At 43.5% G+C, this 11,962-nt stretch overlaps 1 pseudogene; it reads right to left on the bottom strand.

Annotated features, from left to right (window-relative positions):
• Positions 1 to 11,100: 11,100 nt before the first annotated feature.
• LOC149211342 (5.8S ribosomal RNA) lies at positions 11,101 to 11,254 on the bottom strand (annotated as a pseudogene).
• Between the last annotated feature and the right edge of the window lie 708 nt (positions 11,255 to 11,962).

Genomic DNA, 11,962 nt, shown 5'->3' with positions numbered 1-11,962 from the left:
GTTATGGGAGAAAATGGAAACTTGAGGCAAGGATTCTGAGTAGAGGGTGGAGTGGATGGTGCTGATGGAGAATAAGAAGATGAAGGAGTGGTACAGGTGCTCTGCAAGTCGTTTTTCGAATCTGAACCAACAAAGAATTGTAAATTCAAATACCTAGTTACGTTGACCTAATATGTGCTAGCTGTCGGTAAAGAGAATGAACAGAAGTTTGAACTGCAATGAAACCATGTATTCTAACTCATGCAACTAAGCAAGCAAAAGTCTGGACTTGTAACCAACTTCTACACATGAAAATCAAACACTAGTGATTGCATGGCAAAGCAAAATCAGTGTTTTTGTGGGCAGCAAAGTCACCGTGATCCCAGCTCCTGATACCACTGAGGGAGAGGTGAAATTAGAGATGTTTGATGGCCCTTTTTTGAAGCTTTTCCCTGTTAACAACCTATCAACTAAATCTGAGCATCAAAAGTCTTTCTAACCATTAACAGTTACCTAGTTAATCAACAAACTTTAATCTACTTAACATAAATGTTTTTGCAAATGCATAAAGAACAACTAACAATACATAAAGGAGGCCTTAGCACTCGGGTTGGGCCCAACCCCAAGAGTTGCAGGCTCCTATAAAGAACTCAGATATGGTTGCAAGTAAAGTTGCTTCTCATTATTCAAAAATAATCATCATATGAAAGTTGTACAACAATAGCTACAAGAAAACAGGGTGAGCAAAATGACAGCACTATAGTGAAAAAATACCAACAGTTCCAAAAGTAAACTACGAAGGCTGAGGCCTTCCTATATGTATAATACGAGGGGGCTAGCAGCCCTCCTAGATTCAAGGGACTCGGCTGTCTCAACTGCTAGTAAACAGTCACTCTTCCCAAAACTGCTTGGCTGCCTTTAAAAATCGTTTTGGTGGCCTGTGGAGTTCGGAGTTGAGGGTGGAGATTTCGAGGAAGGCCATTTAATGCAAGAGACAACCTCCCTACGAATCCTCACCTCAAGCTTGGCTATCAGCTGACCCATGATTGCTTGGTTTTGCTCCAAAAGTTGTCCAAAAATCCTGAAATAACCACGTATTATCCTCCTAGGTAGAGTGACCACCCTTATTCGTTAAAATAACACAAACATACTAAAAAACATGCATAATCTATGAAAAATGGAGGATTGAACAAGGACAATTAGGAAAATTGAGCCCAATAATTTACCCAATTTGGGGGCTCATCATCACCCCCTTGCTAAATCGGTTGCTCATCCTTTGAGCAACTAGTCCAGCTCATCATCCTTGATGGCTTTGACTGCCTCCCTCACGTCCCAGGCCTCTGCTGTGCTATCCTCTTCCCGGTCGTGGAATCCTGCTTCCTTTCCACTTCCTCCCATTTTCTACCTTCCTCCTTTTCCTTCACTCCTTATAGCAATCCCAGAAGTAAAGGAGGACAGAATTTCAAGCCAATCCAACTGGCGTGCAAGTTCTGTATCAACTGTTTGTAGAGAGGTACCCTTGCCAAGGCCTCCCTCATCCTAGTGGGAGAGTGGTATTCCCTTATCTTCAAGCTGTGAGGCAGTGTGTTCCACCGCCTTGTGCAGGCATGCATACAGTTTTCTCCCAATAGTCTCTCCATGTCCTCAAAATGGGCAATGGCTTGAGCCTGTTGCTCAATGTATTCCGGTAGATCCTGAGGACTGTTGGCCAAGTGCTGGTGGGCACTTATCACTGCTGATGGGTCATCTGGCTCTGCTATGATCATGAGAGGCTCACTGAGCTCTCTGCCTACGATACTGCGGACCTCTGCTGCTCTCTTCTCCTCATGGCTCATCCAAGAGGCCATGGCCATAAGCTGGATATCTCCTATCACCGTGTTAGGATCCCATGCGTTCATGTCCAGAAGGGAAAAGTTGTGCAAGTAGAACTCTGATAATTTGGCCCTATCCTCAGATGAACTACTGCCACCTAGAGCTGCAAACTAATGATAATTTTGGAATGGGGTGATGCCCCTTTGAGCCAAGGTATTGATATGAAACTGTAACCACTGATCCTTGAGGTATAGGGCATAGGATTTTGCAGGCTGCCTACACTGCAGAGCTTCCATTACCTAGCTGGCCAGTTGGGCCTCCTTTTCTTGTATTTGCTGTTTTAGAGATTGTGTCTCCAATTCTTTTTCCTGTAGCTGCCGATTCAATATCTCAATTTATGTCTGCACCCCTTCCTTTCTCTGCTGTTCATAAGGGGTATCTGTGGCTGTTTTGGGCCCCTCCTGTTGCTGTTTCTCTCCCAAGATATGAGGCATGCCTTCCTCCCCTTGCCCCTGTGACTGTAGCTGTCGTTTGAGCAACTCATTTTCTTCCTGTAGCCTGACCTGCTGGCTGCTCTCCACATGTCGTACCATAGCCAATTCTCTTCTGGCCTCCTTGAGCTACTCCTCCAGAGGACCTATATCTGCCACTCCCTTGGACTTAGCGATTTTCATCCAAGTGTGGGTCCTCACTCTCTCTTCCTCTAGTGCAAGGAAAAGTGGCACTGTGAATTTCTGAGGAATGATCTTTCTGGCCTCCAAGAAGTTATAGTAGGAGCCCAAGCTGGGCTGGGGGCTAGGTTCCATAATGTGTTCTACCTTTTCTTCCCTTTGAGGTGATTTAGCTGCCTCACCCTCCATTGCTTCGGTCTCCTTTAGTCTAGCCAGTGTTTCCTGTAGAATAGTCTCAGCATCCTGTAGAGAGGCCTTTGTGTCCAACATTTTCATTCTCTCCCTCCAGGTGGATGTCTTCGGGCTTCCCCGTTCATAAGTGATGGCTGCCTTGGAGGGGGACCTCTCCTTTGGTGTGGTAGGGGTGTCTACAATGGTGATTGGTTCTTTGGACGGTGGTTGGGGTCTGCCAGTTTTAATCCTCACGCTCCTTCTCGCCTTAAAATATAGTGGAAGCTCCCTCTTTCACTTCTCCTTCTGCTTGGGAGATGTGCTTAGGGTGGCCAACACAGCTGCTGCCTCCCTAGATAAAATTTCGAGCGATTTCTCCTTCTGCTGCCCTTTTCCCAAAATTCCTGTAGAAAGTCCTGTAGTGACCGTTTTCTAGCTTCTTGTCGAAGCAATTTTCTGGCTTCCTATAGAAACAGTCTGCCGACTTCCTGTAGAACCGGTTTTTACTGATTTGGCTTGATTGGTTGTGGGTGCCTTCTCTTTGACTTGTGCTATGGTTGCCTTGGGTGTGCCCTTACTTGTTTGGACTTTTTCAGTCCTCTCTGCCCGGGTTTGAAACCGCTTCTCCCTTGGCGTTTGCGTTTTTACTCCACCCACAGCTTTGGCCTCAGTAGCTTGTCCTTTTTCTTACTTTTCCTCTTGCTTTTCCTGTTGCTTTACCTGTGGCTTTTCCTGTGGTGGTCTGCCTAGGTTTTCTTACCATTAGCTTCCTTACCCTTAGTTTTCCTCTTTGTCTCAATATGTTCCTTTTCCTCACTGCTGGATGAAGTGGGTTCTTCGTCCAGAGTCCAAATATCATCATCCTTGGACATATTACGGAAAATCTCCCAGGAGATAGGGACAATATAAGTATGGAGGGCATCTTCTACTAGGAGCTTGATAAACCCATGATGAGCCAGCTGGTCTGGTGTCCCCTCCTTCAGTTTTGTGCCACACTCAATCAATGATTGTAGGAGGAAGTATGGGATGCTCAATTTTTGTTCTGAGGGAAAATCCATCTTATGGCTGAGCTCAATTAACAAGCGGAAGTGATAACCATACACAATACTGAATCACCCCTCATAGGTAATATATTTCATAATCTGAAGGCTGGCTCTTCGGACCCCATTCTTATCCTCTGAAAACTGTTCTTCCGGTAGGAAGAATTCCTTTTTGGCCTTCTGGCCCAATTTCCTTTCCTGTTTATCCCAGGGTATCCCCAATGGCAAATCAGTGACTCGACTAATGAGTTGTGGGGTGAGTTTCAAGGTCAATCCTTTGAAATTTACAGTGGCCAGTGTTTTTGATTTGGGCTGCAGGGACCTTAGGAACTCCTCTGTTATTTCATCATCGTGACCTTGAATTCTGTCACAGAAGGTCATCCAGTTGGCACGGGTAAATAGTTCTACCACCTCGGGGGTTTCCATCAATTTTTTGGAATCTGAGGGTTCCGTTTTGATAAACCCTCCTGGCATGATGAAAACACTCTGTTTTTGGCTTGAGCTCTGGTTAGAATGGAAATTATGATATGGTTTCCTCCTTTGATTCTCAGGACAAGGTTTCTCAGCTGTTTGTATCTTTCCTTTTCAACAATTTCCCGGTTATACTACTGCTGCTGCCCAAAAATCGACTTGTCAAAAGGAAATTAGGCTCTCACAGACACGGTGCAGAGCTTTTTTTCTATTCCATCCACATAACAGTCACAATTTTTTATTTTATTTTTTATTTATTTAATTAATTAATTATTTATTTATATATGCACAGGTGAGCCTTACAACGGTTTATCGTTCATGGAGAGAATTGGTTAATAGGAACCGTGGAGGAAAATGTGATGCAGCATCATTTGAAAGAAATTTTTTGTATCATATAAGCAAACCACTATTCTTGACCCACAGGTAGACTGGTTTTAATTTTTCCCACTTCAAACAAGCTAATTCACCACCTTTTGAAATATCAAGTAGGGGAATGGCATGTTCGAGCTTACCTCTCTTTGAAATTTCCAATTCCGACGTAGAAGATACAGGTTTCTTTGCTCCGGGAGGGTATGCTGTGCTTCCTGTAGAGCTCCTTCCTGTAGAGAGCTTTTCCGGCTTCCGGAGGATGTCACAGTGCTACTGAGCAAGCCTGGGACGCGGGAAGATTTGAACCGGGCCGAGAAACTCGGGCTAACGAATTGCAGAGGAGGAGGACGCTCACGTTGCTGAAAACCAGTTGTAGGCGTAAATGACAGTGGTTAATGTGAGTGCTCTGGTCAAATGATTTTGAAATACAACGCAATTCATGGCGCGGGCGATGAGGTGTCGAGGCCGAGCCGTTAGAAAATGTCACGGCCATCATTCCCCGGCGTGTCTCTGACCGCCAATGTCTGTCTCCGCCATTACCTGCCGTCATCCCTTTCAGTCCGCCGATTTCACTACAAATCTGCTGATTTTCCTCGACTAAACACTTCCCACGTGTCATCTCCACGTCCTTCTGGCGGAATCGAGCGTAATCGAGCTCGTTCGGATCCCACGAGGCAATTCTACTGGCTGTGGGTGGCCAGTTGACTGGACATTACATTCGTTCAATCCGCACCATTCATAGATATGTAATGTTCATAGTATAACTTATGCAATTTGACGAAATAAGGTTAGTCACTTACCTCTGTGGCCATGGACGTGTTTCGCAAGTTTCTGGATGTGAAATGATGGCTTTGCTCACTGCTGCTTCGTGCACAGGCGTTGGAATTCCTTCGTTCATTGGCTGATGCTGGATGCAAGGCTTTCAGGACCCGGTCCTCTAGTGGTGAACGTTGCATGGACGACCCTGTCTTTTCTCAGCTGTTGAGGAGGTGTTCACATTCACACGGAGTTGGTTGCATGCCTCCTGTGTCGATTTCAACTGCTCTTGACTCCATAGTGTGCGCTCTAGATGGATCAGCTGCTACAGGATTCTTGTAGGATATCCTGTAGCTGCTTCTCCTCCTGGGATGCATGCTGAAATGACCAAGGCTATGGTCACGGATGAAGGGTCCTATTGAAGCTTTTGACAGGTAGAGTGTGCGAGCTTTTGAACGCTTGATTTTTCCCTTAGGAAAAAAAATTCACTCTGAGGAAAACATGACTTTTTACATGACTGTGCATGAATACAAGACCAAATTGTGGTAATGGCGGTGGAAAGAGATGAAACAGGTGATGGATGGGAAAGAGGGATGGTTGCAGGCGTCACCAACAAACTCCAAGCTTTAAATCCTTCTCTAGAATCGATTTTGGCCTGCCCACAGGTTCTACAAGATGTTTCCTGTAGAAATGCAGAACTTCCTGTAGAAAGCCCTGAAACTTCCTTTAGGAGGTTGAATCTTGACCCGAATGTGTCCAAATCTTGGAAAAAGTGAGTGGCCATGGAGGGAGTGTCTGTGAGGATGTCTGGTAGCTTGGGATGGACCCCTGTCCTTGTTTTGCGCGACCTTATTCATCTTCACTATAATCCCTGTAACCTGCAATAATTTCAAAGATCAGACCTGTTTTTTCTTTTTTTTCTTCTTATTTTTTTCCTTTTGTTCTTTGAAAGACAGCAGGGGTGCCTTTATGAGGTTTTCACCCCCACTATCTGCCCTGGGCGCCTCAGAGAGATTTTCGCCCAAGGATCTTTTTGTTTTTTTTTATTCCATTTTTTATTTTCTGAGAGACAGTTGGGGCGCCTCCATGAGGTTTTCACCCTCACTGCCTGCTCTGGCCGCCTCAGAGAGGTTTTTGTCCAGGGATCTTTTTATTCCTCTTTTTTTTTTTTTAATAATCAAGGTGTGGCCGAAACAGAGGCAGAAACCTGCTCTATTACCAGCACTGACTTTTCCACAGTTTCAATGAACTCCTGCCTTGAAAGGGGTTTCTTGTAGATTTTAAACCGATGCCCATTGACAAGCATGGGGATGGCTACCTCATCAATGGTCCTGATAAGGACTGAACTTTTTTCATTGCATTTCTCCACTGTATATGGTCCTAAACATCTTGTCCTCAACTTTCCTTTGAAATCCTTGTATCTTGAGTCATACAGCAATGCCCAATCTCCCGGTTGGAATTGCTTTTCATTAAGGTGCCGGCCGTGCCATATCTTCGTCTGGAGTTGAACTACCTCTGAGTGGAGAAGGGCCTTCATTCTGTGTTCATCTAATCCATTCAGCTGCAACAATCTTTCACGTTGAGCATGGCTGAGATCTAGTTCCATTTGAGTTGCCACCCTCAATGTATTGTACTCGAACTCTATGGACATCAAAGCTTTCTTCCCGTAAAACAGCTCATAAGGTGTGAAACCGGCTGTAGTCTTCCAAGTGGTGTTGTAGGCCCAGGTGGCCTCAACCAGGCGATCTGCCCAATCCTTTCTGCTGTTGCTCACAACCTTAGTCAAAATCCCTTCCAATGCTCGATTAGTGACTTCCACCTACCCATTTGCTTGAGGATGATAGGGGGTGGAAGTCTTGTGCTTGATCTTGTGATGCGCGAGCAAGTCTTCAATCAGGTTGGAGGTGAACTGGCTTCCTTGATCTGTGACTAACTATCTTGGGTAGCCAAACTTGTAGAAGATATTTTCCCTCAGAAACTCAGCCACCTTTTCTTCTGTTGCTGCTTTGATTGCCATCGTTTCTGCCCACTTGGTCAGATAGTCGGTGCACACAATGATATAAGACCGTTGCTTTGAAGGAAGGTTGATAGGACCCACAAAATCCATGCCCCACTTCTCAAATGGCTCGAAGGTCACTTGAGGTTGGAGAGGCATTTCATCTCTTGGAGTCGGTTTCCCCATCCTCTGACATCGGTCACACTGGCTGATGTATCTTCTGACATCTTGATGAAGAGTAGGCTAATAGTAGCCTACCTGTAGAATTTTGAAGACAGTCCTTTTTGCTGTGAAGTGGCCTCCACAAGGTCCATCATGACAGGTTAGGAGGATGTCAAAGACTTCCTCCTCCCTAACACAACGTCTCAAGATCTGATCTGGGCCAAGTTTAAACAGGTTGCCCCCGATCCAAGTGAATGGAGCACTCTTCCTTACAATTATGCTCTTCTCTTTTGAGGATAGATGCGGAGGGAACTGTGCTGAGACCAAGTAATTTGCTATATCAACAAACCATGGAGAGAGTACCGAGATAGCAAATAGATGTTCATCCAACATCTGGTCATCCACTGTTCCTTCTTCGCTTGCAGGCAAGTCTAATCTAGACAAGAAATCAACAACAACATTTTCCTTACCTGGCTTGTCGACAATCGTCAAATCAAATTACTGTAACAAAAGTAACCATCTAATAATACGAGCATTGACATCGGGCTTATTCATTAAATATCTAGTCGCAGCATGATCAATGTGTACAATTGTTTGATAACCAATGATGTAGTGTCTGAACTTGTTTAGGGAATGGACTACAGAGAGGAACTCTTTCTCGGTTACAGTATAGTTCATTTTTGCCTTGGGCAGGTTTTTGCTGACGAAGTATATGGCATATGGGAGTTTCTCCTCAACTTGTACTAAGGCTTCCCCTATGGCTTTGTTCGAGGCATTAGTGTGGATGTGGAAAGGTAGGGCCCAGTTTGGACCTCTCAAGATCGTGGCGGACACCATCTTATCTTTCAATTCGTCCAGTGCCCCTTGACAATTGTCAGTCCATTTAAACTCAACATCTTTCCCTAAGAGTCCAAAAAAAGGTGAGGCTAGCTTACTGAAGTCTTTAATGAATCTTCGATAGTATATTGCTAAGCCTAGGAAACTCCGAACATATCTTACCTTCTGAGGAGGTGGAACCTTTTGGATGATAGCAATTTTGTTAGGATCCACCTGTAAAGGACCTGTTCAATTACAAACAAGAAGGGACCACTCCTTCTTAGGGTTCGAATTTAAACTAAGTTGGACTCATTCGAAGGATGAGCTTATAATCAAGCAAATGTTATCTTCCTCAAGCTTGTCAAAAATAAATAGGTACTTGCCAGAAATGGTGGGGGAAAAGAGAGAAAGATGAGCCTGTTTGTCATACTTTGTAACCACTCTTGAACACGACACTTTTTATTCACCTGGGTTGGGAAATCCATTTCCTAACAGTTGATCAAACCATATTGAAAGTCTTCAGCGGTTTTTGGGTATTAACTTTGGGTCAATTGTCACCAAACCATCTGCTGTGTCATTATGTGTTCAAGAGGTCAGTGCAAATAAACCATTCATCTACAAAATATCTGTCATCCATCTTGACCATCCCTGAGTCAGTCCTTGCAAATATATTTCTTCAAACTTGATCTATGATTTCGTGTTGTGGGCTTGCCTACAACGGATCACTTTCTATTGGCTTCAGCTCATTATCTAGAAAGATGATCTAGAAATCGTCAGTACCTTGGAATCTGCATGCCTCAATGGCAGGTTTCTCGCCTTCGACGACAGGTTGCATCATTGAACTTCGATCAAAGGATTACGTGACATGTTTGACATCAACACATTTGTTCACATCTCATGGATTGTACTGAGTACTTTGAGAGCCATTGACATTAATGGTGGTTTCTCTCACACTTGTTAACAATTTACATCATTGACTGGTAATCAAGTGGTTTCTACCATGTTCGACTTCGACACATTCATTCACATGGTTAGAATCGTACTATTTCGGGAAGTAGAAATCAAGACCCTGGATCTAGTTTCCACCATCCAGGCTGCGAGGAATTTTGTATTCATTATACAATGGACTATTCATAAATAAATGGCTGCGTCTGTACTGTGCCTACATGTGTCTATACTTGTGATGTATTACAATATCATTCCTATATAAGAGCAGTAGTTAGTTTTCTAGTCAGTTTTGATCTGAGTATGGGAATGCCTACCTCAACGATGATATGATCTCATATATATATTTTGCATTGAATGTTTTTACAGGTTCGAACCGGGCTCTCCACAAGATGATCCTCAAAATGATAAAGTACTTCACTCTTCTTAGATGATAAATGAAATCCTCATCTACTACAGACTTCGCACTTTAGGGGGCAATCTGTTACACAAAATATTGTCACCATGACTATTTGCAGTCAGTATGGGTCTATCATCATTCATACTGTCCTCCTTAGCAAGTCTCAAACCTCAGCTCTTCATGTCAAGCTTTAAAAATGAGAGAAAGACTTTGAAAATCAATAAAGCTCTAGTTCCGCACTTTCTCTTACTGTTACCTGCGGTCCCGCACCCCTTGTTCATGTTACCTGTGGACCTGCCCGCTCTATCTCTAAAGGAGTGGGTGCAGACCCCTGTGAAAGTCAAAAAGGCACAAGTTTATTCTTAAAAACTCACTTGTGGTTAATTCTGGATGATTCTAGAAGGAATCTTGACGTGGATGGTTCGCTCCTAGGTGGTTCATGCATCCCAAAACTAAAGGAGCTAATCCCTTGATGAGAGGAGCTTATCCCTTTGAAGGAGGGCTTTATCCCTTTGAAGGTGGACCTAGTAACTTCCCTCCATTGCACTATAAATTAAGGCATTGGGCTGATTGCTAGAGAGGTTAGAAGTTGAACATTTTTGAGGGTAAATGCTGTTGGAATTGAGACTTCCTAGTTAAGCTTGAGAGGAGAGATTACATACCTTTTGGCTTCATTGGGAAGAGAGTGAAACTTGTCAAAGTAGAGGAGATTCTTGCTGGACCCTGGGAGGAGCTTGTACAACATCAAGGCACCAAGGTTGTAAAGTTCTTCTTTGATTAAAGTTAATACAATTAGATTCATTTTTCTCAACAAATTGTCTTATGTGATTTGTTTCATGAATTCCTTGATCATCATGATGAATATGATTTATTATATTGGCTTTTCTGGTGCTATTTAATTTGTGTGCTTGTTTGTGTTTGCATATTCTTTACAAGGGAGCTCATTTTGATCAACGGAGTGTGGCTTCCACAAACTTGCATTGGACCCAAGGTAGGACTAAAACACTTTTTGCCTTTATCTATAAATTTCATATTTAGAGAAAGATAGAATTTGTTTGGTTTGCTTGTCACTAGATATCATTAGATACTAGGGAGGTCGGTCTTGTCCGCAAGAACGACTTATCCGGCCGACAGTTGGAATTCTTGATGTTGTTTCAAAGAGAGGTAGTGGGGTCGACCATTCTTGTTCCCTTCTTGGGGGGAATTTCTAAGAGAGGTTGTGGGGTTGATCGTTCTTGTTTTATTTCCTTCTTTTTCCTTTGCATCGAGGTCATTGTAGGTGACATGAAATAGGGCTTCCACAATTGTTGTAGGATGGGTGGACTTCCAATGTTGTTGAAAGTCAACAACGGTTGTTCACTGACTTCCCAACCAAGGGGACATGATCATCGCTTGCCGACACATGCCACAAAGCATCTTCTATCATATTTAAACCAACTACACCACATGGGGCATGGATAACCAATTCTGCTTCTCCCTAACATATTGCTAGGAGTGCATTTGAATGGGATGTGACACCCAGAAAGACGTTCCCTCGACTGAGGCCTTGAGTGAAAATTACATACAAAAACTCGATGGTTCACAAGATTATGAAATTCACACTAAGTATCACATTTTTCTATGTTATTCATCATAACAAGAGCTGAGATATCCATTGCTAAGATTAATTTCGAAATGTTACCAAAAAATCCCCACTCACTGAATAGGGAACCCCCATGACGAACGGATAAAAAACCACTTGATGCGCAATGCATCGCAACAAGAAACAACCCACCTCCCCCTCAAGACATTTTCACTCCATAACCACTCATTAGAGGGAGGCTCAAATAGACAACAAGCTTCCCAAACCCGATACCTTCACAAAAGGGGGGGGGGGGAATGAAAGGAATGGTGATTGATAAGGACTAGGGTGGGTAGTCTAGGAGCTCTTGCTGCTTTTCATCCTTATTGAAGACCTAGCCACAATAGTTCCCCATTTTATCCATAAATCTAGGGGCCAAAAAGAGGAAGGGAAGAAAACAAATATAAAAACAAAAAAGAGGTTAGGGCCTGACTAGAGGAAGGGAAGGAAAAAAATATAAAATAGAAAAGAAAGAGAAAGTGGCTCCTACCCCCTCACAAGATAAGTCTCAAGCAAACAAACAACAAGCTTCCAGAAACCCCTGCCTTAGAAAAAAGAGGGGAACTGCAAGGTACGATGATCGAGAAGGACTAGGGTGGCCACCCTAATGCTTTTCATACTTCTCAAACACCAATTCAAAACAATTCTCGCTTTTCTCCATAAATATAAGGGGTCAAAAGGAGGAAGAGAAGAAAAAATCGTGAAAAGAAAGAGAAACCCAAAGGTCGCCTCGCTCATAATAGGAGGCTCTAA

This window comes from Pinus tabuliformis, chromosome 1_1 (genome assembly GCF_031772625.1).
Source record: "Pinus tabuliformis cultivar Carrire ecotype Pingquan chromosome 1_1, CPIR1, whole genome shotgun sequence".
In the NCBI taxonomy this organism is placed as follows: domain Eukaryota; kingdom Viridiplantae; phylum Streptophyta; class Pinopsida; order Pinales; family Pinaceae; genus Pinus; species Pinus tabuliformis.
This window is presented reverse-complemented; position numbering and strand designations above follow the sequence as displayed.